Here is a 12,831-nt window from a genome sequence, read left to right as displayed (position 1 = left end):
GATCCACGCTGGGCCTCGCTTGGAACGGCCGCGTCCGGGCTCCACTAGGCGGAGCGGGCAGCCCGATAGGAAGGGTCGTCATGGCGACCACTTTCTATTGAGACGTGCCGGCAGGTCGAGATCGGGACATTGGACGGCTCCACGCCGAGGTGGTGCGTGGGATCTCGGCCCGGGTAAGCCCCCGTCCCTGCCCCGAATGCGGGACGTATCCAGCCGCTGGCACAAAACTACCCGTATTCATTGCTCGGCTGTACGAAGCCGAGCTTTAGAAGGGAATTGGCGCACCGAGAGGATCTAATAAGTAGACGGGTGATGAGGATAGTGTTTTGGCCCCGAAATTAGAAAAAGGCAAAATTTGATGATTGGCAGTAATGATTGGCAGATGAGGGGTAGAGTTGGCAGTAAATGGAAAATTTTAGAATTGGCTGAAATTTGGTGTGCCAAATTGATAGTAGGACCTCCCCGATGTGGTGAGATGGCAAATCCACCATCCCTCACAGGGTGGGGCAAATGCGCTATAGCTTATGGGGTTGATGGCAGTGAAAACTAGCCCGGGTGGGTTAGGATATATCGTGTGTAGGGATCTAGCGAAGATGACATTAGGTAACGTTAAGTTTAGTTAGTGACTGATACCTGTAGTGGGGACGCAGGTAGTTTAGGGTGGATGATAATGACGTGGGAGCGCAATAGTTTAAAGGGACGACTGGGAAGCGCAAGTTTCAGAGGGGAGTAGTTAGATGAGATGATGCCGTGTGTTTGAGGATTGAACAGGTGTGATTGCACAGGTGTGCAACTGAACAGGTGAATGGAGCAGTGTATGAGTGAGTGATGATGATGTGTATTGTGATGACCAAATGGTCCAGGAAGAAAGGAGGGTGCAGGTGGCACCAGGTGTGAGGGCACAGGTGTGCAACAGCAGGTATGGAGAATGGTAGTGTGGAATAAATGGAGTATTGGAATGGATGGTCGTGGAGTGAGTATGGTGGAAATTGTGGAGTGGAGTGGATGGTGCGAAGGTGTGAATGGGGGAAGAGTGGACCCCCATCACGGATACCCGGGGCGGGTAGTATAAGTGTTAGGTCGAGGGTACAGGTAAATTGTGGTTGGATATTGGCATCTGTGGTGCGGGTGAAAGAATGGTCTTTGGATGGGTGCATTAGTGTTGTGGAAATGGCTGGGTGTTACGTGGTCCCCTCGGTGACTACCTGGTCTCGGTGACCCCCGGACCGTGAGAGGACCTTCGCCAGAAAGTAGTATTATATATGCGCTTTCGCAACGCAATCCCTATGAATTCCACCCAAGAGAAACTGATGTTCAATGATATATTTCCAGGGTAAGGATATCATACAATGTCAAGGATACAATCACGGATATATTCCCCGAGCAATCAACAACAAACAACCAGCAACAATTCCCAATCCACAATCAATTCCCTATATGATTAAGATGGCCATCTTATATGTGTGTCCCCGTTGGTACTCACGACCCCCTTTTGGTCTCGGTCCCGCACAATGTCTCTGGGCCCCTCCTGACCAAGATGATGGTCGGCGTCGCCGCACTCGGGCGGTTGAACGAACCCCGGGTGGACGTGTTTCCACCGGGCAGGTATCGTACCAGGCACCCGGCTGCAGCCCCTCGTGGCCACGCGAAGCGGGTACGGTAAAGCAAGCCGAAATCCCCACGCCGCTCGCAACGCGTGTTAGGCCCCAACGTGCGACCAGTACGCGTCTTTTTAGACGGTGTCGCGAACGGCGCCAGACGCTGGGCCGGTGCACGGCCACACGACAGTTTGACGTCCACCGGGCAGGTATCCGTCCCGGTAACTCCTCTCGCCAGATGGGCTCGGGAACGCCGCTTTTCCACACGGCTCAATATCAATCCCACCTTTCGTCGGAGCGGGGCGAGGAAGAAGAATACTCGTCGCTTTTCTTCCTCGTGTCTTTTCCTCTTCCGTTTCCGGTCACTTCCGTTTCCGGACACTTTTTCAGAAGGGCTCCTGACCCTCCAACCACAACAACCCTTAATCTACTACACATGGATAAGCAAAGACCTGAATGGTAATTCACATACATTCACATAAATATGTAACACTCCCCCCCTTCAAGAAAGAAAGTTTGAACCCAGCGAAAACTTTCTTTGCCGGCCAACTTGGATAAACCAACCAGATAACTCAACCCCCAAATCATCAGTTCCCCTGGGCAACAATTATCACAACTCAAAAATAAAGCAACAAAATTTCACAAAACCCCCAGAGATTTTCAAAGGTAATCCACTCTGGACAAAGCACCACATACGACATTGTCCCTGCCCTTTACATGTTCAATTTCCCGGTGGACTCCTGCCAAGCCAAACTCCATCTCATGACCCTCTGACTTTGACTGTCAGTTTCTTGTGAATGAAGGTTAAGGGGTTGATCAAAGATCCAAAGTTAAGCAACTCGATAGCACTTTTTCCGGGAGGCCAAGCCGAGTATTCACTACATGGATGCCTTTAGGAACGTGGAGTTCACGGTTAGTCCGTGCAGGAAAGTTCTCTACATGGGCGCCTTGAGGAACGTGGAGTTCACGGTTAGTCCGTGCATGAAAGTTCACTACATGGACGCCTTCAGGAACGGCGTTCACGGTTAATCCGTGTAGGAATCTTGGCTCGGCGGCTCCGCCGCATTCAGTGCTTCAACGTCTCTAATAATTATGGGGGGACCGCTTGTCCCTGTAGTCCCATGAATAGCGGTCTCCTTCTCGGCCACTACTTTGACAATCCTTCCTTCGGGAGCTGCCGTAACTCAGGGAGCCTCCATAATAATATTGATTGCGGCCACCACCAAAACTACCGCCCAGTTGTACTCTCCTGTAGACCTCTCGACGCCTACGAAATGCCTTCCCTACTGTTATGGTCCGACCCTCCAAATCCTTGCCATTCCAATTCTTCTCTGCCTCTCTGGCGTCTTTTGTGCTTGCAAACGTGACAAAGCCGAACCCTCTTGACTGTTGCGTTTCCCTGTCTCTTACCAACCGCACTTCCACCAGCGGCCCATATCTGTTGAAGACAGAGGTCAGAACTTCTTCCTCTGTTTTGAAGTTCAGTCCCCCTACAAATAACTTGGTACTTTTGTCGCCATCCCGAGCTGGTGTGGTGTTATTTTCCCTGCTGGGCTCTTTACCAACCCTCAGGTTACCATAAACTTGACCCCCGGCCAAATCATTCCCGATAACCACAGATACACCCTCTACAGGAAGCGTGGCTTGTAAACCGACGGTGACCGGTCCTGACACCAAATCGGACTCCAAATGGATGACATGAAGTGGAGCACTAACACCGCCCCCGATCCCCTGTAAACGAACACTATCCCCTGTTGCCGTCTCCTCGGACCATGGCAAAATGCCTTCAAGCATTAAAGATTGATGTGCTCCTGTGTCTCTCAATATCCTAACCGGTCTCCGGTTAGTCGAGGCTCCATCCAGTGACACAAACCCCTCTGAAATAAATGGCTGGTAATCCTTTTGATGGCGATTTCTCACAATGGCCATTGCATTTGGAGTCGTAATAGTCGGACTCCGCTCTGGGTCTTCCCTTTTCATGCGGTAACAACTGGACATCAAGTGTCCAGGTTTCTTGCAAAAAGCGCAAGTAGGCCCGGAGGAAAAACTCGTGGTCTGCCTTGGGCCCCCCGAAATGTAAGTTTGTCTTGGGCCCGCATCCCTCTGATTTCGACCAGGTGGGGTATCCGCGTTGTCCCCATAATCCTCTCGAGGTCGCCGCCATGTATTGTCGTTCTCCGCACCTGCTGTTCCCCACCTCCCCTGCGGAGATCTAGGCGAGGAGTTAGGTTCGTGGACCCCTATTCGGTGGGTTAAAGCATAATCATCTGCCATGGTGGCTGCGTCCCACAACTTTGGTACTTTCTTTTCCTGCAGGTACACTTTGATGTCCTCGTGGACACACTGCTGAAATTCCTCCACCAGGATCAAGTCACGCAATGTTTCGAAGTCTTTCCCGACTCCTTTTGACTCACACCACCGATCAAACATGTTTTCTTTCACTCTGGCAAACTCCACATGGGTCTCACTCTCCCTCTTCCTGGCATTCCTGAATTTTTGCCTGTAAGCTTACGGAACCAACTCATAGGCTTTGAGGATGTGCTTCTTCAGTACCTCATAATCTGCACATTGGTCCATTGGTAGCGCCGAATAAATCTCTTGAGCTTTTCCCACCAGCACACTTTGCACTAGTATGGTCCAGGCCTCCTCCGGCCAGTTTAATTGTCGAGCCACTTTCTCAAAGTGTGGAAAAAATTTCGCGACTTCCTTTTCACTGAACGGTGGAACCAGCCTCACATGTCTGCCCACATCCCAGGTTTTCTGGTTAGGTGTCGACCCCGTCAGCAAGGGTGGTGCCTCTCCCCGTTCTCTCATTAACTCCAGCTCCTTGAATTTAATTTCCTGCCGAAGCTCCATGTCACGTTCCTTTAATTCCCTTTCTGCTTTTCTCTCCTCTGCTTCGAGTTCCCTTGCAGCTCTCCTCTCCTCTGCTTGTTTCTCTTCTCTCCTCTCTTCTGCTTTCCTTTCTTCTTCTGCTCTTTCCTTTTCTGCTTTCCTTTCCTCTTCTTTTCTTTCCTTTTCTGCTTTCCTTTCTTCTTCTGCTCTTTCCTTTTCTGCTTTCCTTTCTTCTTCTGCTCTTTCCTTTTCTGCTTTCCTTTCTTCTTCTGCTCTTTCCTTTTCTGCTTTCCTTTCTTCTTCTGCTCTTTCCTTTTCTGCTTTCCTTTCTTCTTCTGCTCTTTCCTTTTCTGCTTTCCTTTCTTCTTCTGCTCTTTCCTTTTCTGCTTTCCTTTCTTCTTCTTTAATCCGTTCCTGGCTCCGTAATTGCAACTCCAGTTTCCGGAGCTCAACATCTTCTGGTTCTTCGGGTAGCCACTCCCAGGCTAACTCGTCCCATGTTCCTAATCCCACCATAGATTGTATCACCGTGGCCTGCAACTCTGCCTTCCTCAAATTAGTTCGGACCTCCAAGTTAAAATGTTTGGCCAATTTCAAGAGGTCCGACTTTAGTAACGCTCGGAACTGTGCCTCACTCGGGGTTACCGCAAAGTTCTGTGCCACAAACGCCATGGTGCCTATCGTTAACACCTGTTAACCTTCACCCAAGACTTTACCCCACTTTCCCCAAAAATTTACCAATTAATACTTAATTAATAAATTTTAATTAATAAAAATATTATTTTATTATTTTATACAATTTTAGATCCCGGACGTAGACCCAATTGCGAATCCGCAAATCGTAATCCCGGACGAGCCCCCAATTCTGTTACGTGGTCCCCTCGGTGACTACCTGGTCTCGGTGACCCCCGGACCTTGAGAGGACCTTCGCCAGAAAGTAGTATTATATATGTGCTTTCGCAACGCAATCCCTATGAATTCCACCCAAGAGAAACTGATGTTCAATGATATATTTCCAGGGTAAGGATATCATACAATGTCAAGGATACAATCACGGATATATTCCCCGAGCAATCAACAACAAACAACCAGCAACAATTCCCAATCCACAATCAATTCCCTATATGATTAAGATGGCCATCTTATATGTGTGTCCCCGTTGGTACTCACGACCCCCTTTTGGTCTCGGTCCCGCACAATGTCTCTGGGCCCCTCCTGACCAAGATGATGGTCGGCGTCGCCGCACTCGGGCGGTTGAACGAACCCCGGGTGGACGTGTTTCCACCGGGCAGGTATCGTACCAGGCACCCGGCTGCAGCCCCTCGTGGCCACGCGAAGCGGGTACGGTAAAGCAAGCCGAAAGCCCCACGCCGCTTGCAACGCGTGTTAGGCCCCAACGTGCGACCCGTACGCGTCTTTTTAGATGGTGTCGCGAACGGCGCCAGACGCTGGGCCGGTGCACGGCCACACGACAGTTTGACGTCCACCGGGCAGGTATCCGTCCCGGTAACTCCTCTCGCCAGACGGGCTCGGGAACGCCGCTTTTCCACACGGCTCAATATCAATCCCACCTTTCGTCGGAGCGGGGCGAGGAAGAAGAATACTCGTCGCTTTTCTTCCTCGTGTCTTTTCCTCTTCCGTTTCCGGTCACTTCCGTTTCCGGCCACTTTTTCAGAAGGGCTCCTGACCCTCCAACCACAACAACCCTTAATCTACTACACATGGATAAGCAAAGACCTGAATGGTAATTCACATACATTCACATAAATATGTAACACTGGGCGTGTAGCCTGCTAGTGTGTGTAGTTGGTTGGGCGCTCCACCACTGTGAGGATGTCGGCCAGGTGAGGCCGCAGGTGGGCTCTGGGAGCCGGTAGTAGTTGTGGTGGATGGGGCCCGAGGATCCGGAGGACGGACCCGGGTAGCCCAGTGCCAGAGGGCACCGAGTGGGGTGACAGAGCCAGGAGGGGCTGTCCCCAGTTAGTTAGGTTAGGGTGAGGAGCTAGGTAAGCTCGGGTGGCAACTGCAGTGGTGGAGGTGTGCAGGTGGGTAGACCTGCTGGGAGAGCTACACGTCGCAGCCCAGAAATTGTGCGAGGGCACCGGGAGATGAATCGGGGGAGTGAGACCCCAAATTGAGAAGCACCACAGTTTGGTCAATGGGAATTGGTTTTTAGAACCCATAGTGTAAGTTGGCCAATGGATTGGCAGGGAGAGACCCCGGGTAGTGTAAAGTGTGTTAAAGTCATTTAGAGGATAGTTAGGATTGAAGTCTCCTCACACCATCTGCAGCCACTCACCTGAGGTGACAGGTACTCCACACCATGCCATGTTTTGATTATTTTTTATGATGCAAATGTTTGGATTGTGAGACGCATCATGACGTGGGTGTGACATTGTGCGTAATTCCATCTCTCACTCCTTATGAGAATTGATGATGAATTGGTGATGGCAAATTTTGAAGTCGAGGGATTGTGGAGACGAATTTGGTGTAGGGGAAATATGGGGAAGACGTGACAGTAGTGACGAATTGGTAATGTGTAGATTTTGTACATATGGGGTAAGGGCAAGGGTAGTGTAGGTGACAGGGGGGTGATGTACGGTAGGGACGAGCTTTCTCACTTCGCCCTCTGTACGCATTTCGCCTTGCATTGCCTTATTGCCGTGTACCCTTGTGACCTTACCCCTCGCTCAATTGTCTTCCCCCCTTTTGTCTCCCACTTGAGGACCTGTGCGCCATTGGGTGCCGAGGGGAGCGTGCGTGAGGTGGCCATTGTGCGCACGAGATTCCCAGAACCAGCATGCATTGCGTTGATGTACCACTTTATGGACCGCTGTTCTGCGGCCAAGTACCACTTGATGGACCCCAGGTTCTGGGGCAGGGCACCTCTGTTGAAGACCGGCCATAGTGGCCAGGGAATCTTGCTTGCGGACCTCGGTAAGGTGGCACCTATGCCAAACAGGTGGACCACCCTTAGTTGGCCCCTGAGGCCCTAAATAAAAACGAACACAAGTTGTGCTTTTTATATTTCCAAGTAGGCCGCATGAAGCCAGAAGACGTCGGGAAGAACATCGGCCCAGCAGAGAAAGAGAAGACCACCACCAGTTGTTTTGTTGTGTTTATTAAGAACCATGGTGACTGTGCACCGAGTGGTGCTTTGTGGTGCTTTGTGGTGCTTTGTGGTGCTTTTGGTGCTTTTGGGTGCTTTGGTGGTATTGGTACTGGTGCATCGATGCAATGCGTGCTGTCTCCTCCCTCCCAACAGGAATTTCTTTTTCTTGTTCCCTAAAAAGAAAAAAAAAAATACAGGTCCTGGGTTGCGTTGTAAATAAGAAATAACGTTACTGTAAATAATGCTCCCCACCGTAAATGTATAGTTTGAGAATAATTCCGTAATTCGGTTAGCTGTGGGCTTGAGTCTGTTAGACAGGGTGCAATGCAATAGGGGGACATACTTATTGGTGTTTTAAGATTGTCACACTCGGGGTCAGGTTAATTGTAGAGGGAATTACACCTACTTGTCACACTAAGTTAAAGTTTTGTAGGCCCGAGGACGGGACTGAAGAAAGGAGGGTGCAGTGTAATGGTTTTGAGAAGTGTAACGAATTTGAGAAGTGTAACGGTTTTTGAGAAGTGTAACAATTTTGGAGGAAGTGTAACGAATGTGAAAAGTATGGTTTTGCTATGTGTAACACCCTCGTAATGTAAATAATGGTCGCAGCCATCCTCCTAGTTAATTCCATGAAACTTACACGCAGGCCACGATATATCTTTTTAAATAGTGTATTTCCTTATTCTATGTAGGCTAAATATGTGTTTCCCACTAGATTGACTCTGCATTGTATCAAACGAAATAAGCGTAGGCCCTTTCAATTTCCCCAATCATCTCCGCTCTCCAAAGTTCCTTTCAAAAGCGGTGCGAGTGGTGTTCAATCCCGCAAGCCGCCATTGCCCATGTGCTAATCTCGGAGAAGAAAGGCGTGTCTCCACCTCGTCATAGAGGGGAGGAGTGAGCCAACCCCACTTGGCCAACCAGCACCGCGGTTAGCGACCCGGTAGGCGTGCCCTCGCAGCCGGCGGCTTGATTCCGCCCCGGAGTGATAAAAGTGACTGAAAGGGACTGCTTCAGCAGATGAGCGAAGAGGCGACATACGAGAGGAGCTGTGAGCTGAGCTGTGAGCGGTGAGATGCGAAACGCTCCAAGCCAAAGAGGAGAGGTACTCGGAAAGGAAACCAGCTTTGGAGAGACGCGCTGAAAGGAGGGAGACGGCTCCACCAGAAGGAGAGGAAGCAGGTGTGCCCGAGCCAGCGCGTGACGTCTACAGCATCGGCAGCGGATACGCGACGGAGGGTTTTCCCGCCAAAAACGCGAGGAATTGAGAGCTGCTGCCTCCGACCCTGCCTCCCTCTCCAGCAATCCACCTCAAGCCCTACCTGCCTGCAATATCCCCCGTGTAAGTGTGAACGTCGTCTGTCCTACTCATTGTCTTGGGGTTAAGTAAATTGAATAGAATAAGCTAACGATGCACTGTGTGACTGCTTTTTCCATCCATTGCTTGTAAATAATTTTGGTCGCTCTTTCTTTTTGCTTGTGTGTGTATAATAAATCTGTTCTTCCTCCGTACTCTGTCTTCTTCTCTTTTCATTCTCTTTCGGTCGCTTTAGAGGTTTCCCGATTGAATATCTGTGGTGCGATCTGGTCAACGTCGGGTGGAATCGGGCCAATTGGGGATCCTGTAACGGTCGCGGTTGGACCATCCGCTCGGCCCATCGTAACATCAAAACCGCGTCTGTAACATCGGGTTTTGGAACCAACACACATGGTGAGCTCCATTCACTGCTGCTTGGTTCGATGATGTCATTCTCCAACATATACTGAACCTCCTTCCGAAGATACTCCATCTTCACAGGGTTCATCCGATAGGGGTGTTGCTTCACAGGAGTGGCTTCCCCCACCTCAATATCATGATATACCAGGTCAGTACGACCAGGTGCATCTGCGAACAAATGTGCAAATTGAAAAATTAGGCTGGATAGTTGTCGTTGTTGTTCCCTCGTCAAATGACCTAATTTCTCATCTAAATGACTCAACACTTCTGTGTTCGTCAATCTGGGACAAGCCTGGACATCAAAGTTATCAAACTTAACACCGGCGTAAACCTCTGTATTCTCTTGCACCCCGGCTACAGGTGAGACAGGAACCATTTCTTCCACAGGCTTCCTCTCATAATATTTCTTGAGTCGGTTGACATGACACAGCCGCCGCTTCTTCCGTCGGTCGGGAGTTGTCACCATGTAATCTGTTTCATTAACCCTCCTTTCGATTGCCGAGGGACCAAAATATCTAGCCTGTAGTGGCTGACCTGGAACAGGAAGCAACACTAACACTCGTTCCTCAGGACTGAAATTCCTTATCTGAGATTTATTGTCATGTCTCACTTTCATTTTATCCTGTGTCACTTTCAAGTTTCTTCTCGCAACTTCACAAGCCTTTGCCAATCTGTGCCTAACCGTTGACACATACTCTACCACTGTTGACTGTGACTCCTCCTGTAGCCACTGTTCTTTCACAAATTTCAACGGTCCTCAAACTGCGTGTCCAAACACAAGTTCAAAAGGACTGAATCCCAATGACTCCTGAACAGATTCCCTCGTAGCAAACAACAATAAGGGTATTCCTTCATCCCAATCCTTGTCACATTCAAAACAATACGTTCTGATCATATTCTTCAATGTCTGGTGAAACCTTTCCAAGGCCACTTGGCCCTCGGGATGGTAAGTGCTTGATCTTACTTGCTCCACTCCCAACAGGTGTACCACTTGCTGAAAAAGTGTTGACATGAAATTGGAACCCTGATCAGACTGGATGACCTTAGGTAGGCCAACCAAAGTGAAAAATTTAATCAAGGCCTTCGCAATAACTGCCGCGGTAATTTTCCTAAGAGGTACTGCCTCTGGGAACCTTGTAGAAGCGCACATGATGGTCAGCAAATACTGATGTCCAGCCTTAGTTTTCGGTAAAGGGCCGACACAGTCAATAATGACACGGCTGAATGGCTCTTCAAAAGCTTGAATTGGTTTCAAAGGTGCGGATGGGAATTTCTGATTAGGTTTTCCCACCAGCTGGCAAGAATGTCAAGATTTACAGAACTCCGCCACATCACATCGCAATCCTGGCCAGAAAAAATGTACCAATATTCTGTCACAGGTCTTGTTCACTCCAAGGTACCCGGCCAAAGGTGTCTCATGCGCCAAACTCAATATCTCCTTCCGGTACGGCGGTGGCACCACAATTTGGGAATGAACTTTCCACTCATCATTTGCTGGCACCTCTGGTGGTCTCCATTTTCTCATGAGTATTTCCCCTTTCATGAAGTAACCAACAGGTATCTTCATAGCCTCTTCCTCTGTAACTGCTTTGTCAATCAAACTCCGGATCTCCGAATATCCGTGTTGTTCTTCAACAAGTCTCTTTCGGACCAGCACCGTTTGCTCAACCTCGTTACCAGATGTCTCCGACGGACACTCCCTTTCCTCTTTGGTTCCAGATGCCACCTTGTCCTTAAGTTCCTTGATGTCACTCCCTTTCCTATTACCTCTTTCAGAATTTTCATCCAATACCTCTAAGGAACCCAAATCCACATCGCCTTCCTTCTTCTCTTCAGAGCGCTTCCTACCCATAGCACGAGTCACTGCACAGGATGGAAAGATACCCGGAATCTCCTGCTCTAACTGTGCGGTGTTATTTTCCATACTGGGCTTTTCAACCAACATTGGATTACCAGAAACTCGACCACCGGCCAAATCATTCCCGATAATAAAAGAGATTCCCTCCACAGGAAGAGTGGCTTGTAAACCTACAGTGACCGGTCCTGACACCAAATCAGACTCTAAATGGATGACATGAAGAGGAGCTTTAACATAGCCACCAACCCCCTGTAAAAGAACACGAACACCAGTTGCCGTCTTCTCTGACAATGGCAAAATGCCTTCAAGCATCAAAGATTGATGTGCTCCTGTGTCCCTCAATACCCTAACAGGTCTCTGGTTCGTTAAATCCAGTGACACAAACCCCTCGGAAATGAAAGGTTTGTACCCTTCTTGAACAAGGTCGTTCAGTGATGCCGTAACTTTGGAACCTTCACAAGGCACTGTCCTCCAAGGACGATTTCTCGCATTGGCCAATGCATTCGGAGTTGTACTAGTCTGACTCCGCTCCTGATTTTTCCTTTTCAGGGCGTAACATTGGGACATCAAATGCCCAGGTTTCTTGCAAAAAGTGCAAGTAGGCCCGGAGGAAAAACTCGTGGTCTGCCTCGGGCCCCCCGGAAGATAAGTCTGTCTTGGAACTGTAGTCTTCTGATCCCTAAAAGTCGCAGTATCAGATTTGTCCCCATAGTCATCTCCAGGCCGCCTCCATGAAAATTTAGTCTCCGAACCTGATTTACCATAACTCCCCTGGCTAACTCTAGGCGGGAAGTTAGGTTTGTGGAACCCCATCCTGTGTGTCAAGGCATAATCATCTGCCACGGTTGCTGCCTCATACAACTCTGGTACTTTCTTTTCATCCAGATGTACTTTAATGTCCGCGTGGACACACTGAATTCCTCCACCAAGATCAATTGTCTTAACAGGTTGAAGTCTTTCCCAACCTCCTTCGAGTCACACCACCTATCAAACATGGTTTCCTTCATTCTGGCAAACTCCACATGGGTCTTACTCTCCCTCTTCCTGGCATTCCTGAATTTTTGCCGGTAAGCTTCAGGGACCAATTCATAGGCTTTGAGAATGGCTTTCTTCACTATCTCATAATCGGCACATTGGTCAATCGGCAAAGCCGAATAGATATCTTGAGCTTTACCCACCAAAACACTTTGCACCAACATAGTCCAGGACCCCACAGGCCATTTTAGCATTTGAGCCACTTTTTCAAAGTGTAAAAAAAACTTGGCTACCTCCTTTTCATTGAAGGGTGGAACCAGCCTCACATGCCTACCAACATCCCAAGTGTTCTGATGAGTCGAACCAGCCGGCATGGATTCTACTTCTCTCCGTTCCCCCAGTACTTCCAGCTCCTTGAGTTTAAGTTCCTTCTGACACTCCATGTTCTGGTTCCTTTAACTCCCTTTCGGCTCTCCTTTCCTCTGCTCTTTCCTCTGCCCTTCTTTCCTCAAGTTCTCGTTCCTGTTCTGCTCTTTCCTTTTCTGCTTTCCTTTCCTCTGCTCTTTCCTCTGCTCTTCTTTCCTCTAGTTCCTTTTCAGCTCTCCTTTCCTCTGCTCTTTCCTCTGCTCTTCTCTCCTCGAGTTCTTTTTCAGCTTTCCTTTCCTCTGCTTTTAACCTTTCCTGGCTCTGCAGTTGCATCTCCATTTTCCAGAGCTCCACATTTTCTTTTTCCTCG

This window comes from Myxine glutinosa, chromosome 5 (assembly GCF_964187855.1).
Source record: "Myxine glutinosa chromosome 5, kmMyxGlut1.1, whole genome shotgun sequence".
In the NCBI taxonomy this organism is placed as follows: domain Eukaryota; kingdom Metazoa; phylum Chordata; class Myxini; order Myxiniformes; family Myxinidae; genus Myxine; species Myxine glutinosa.
Note: the sequence above shows the minus strand (reverse complement) of the source record.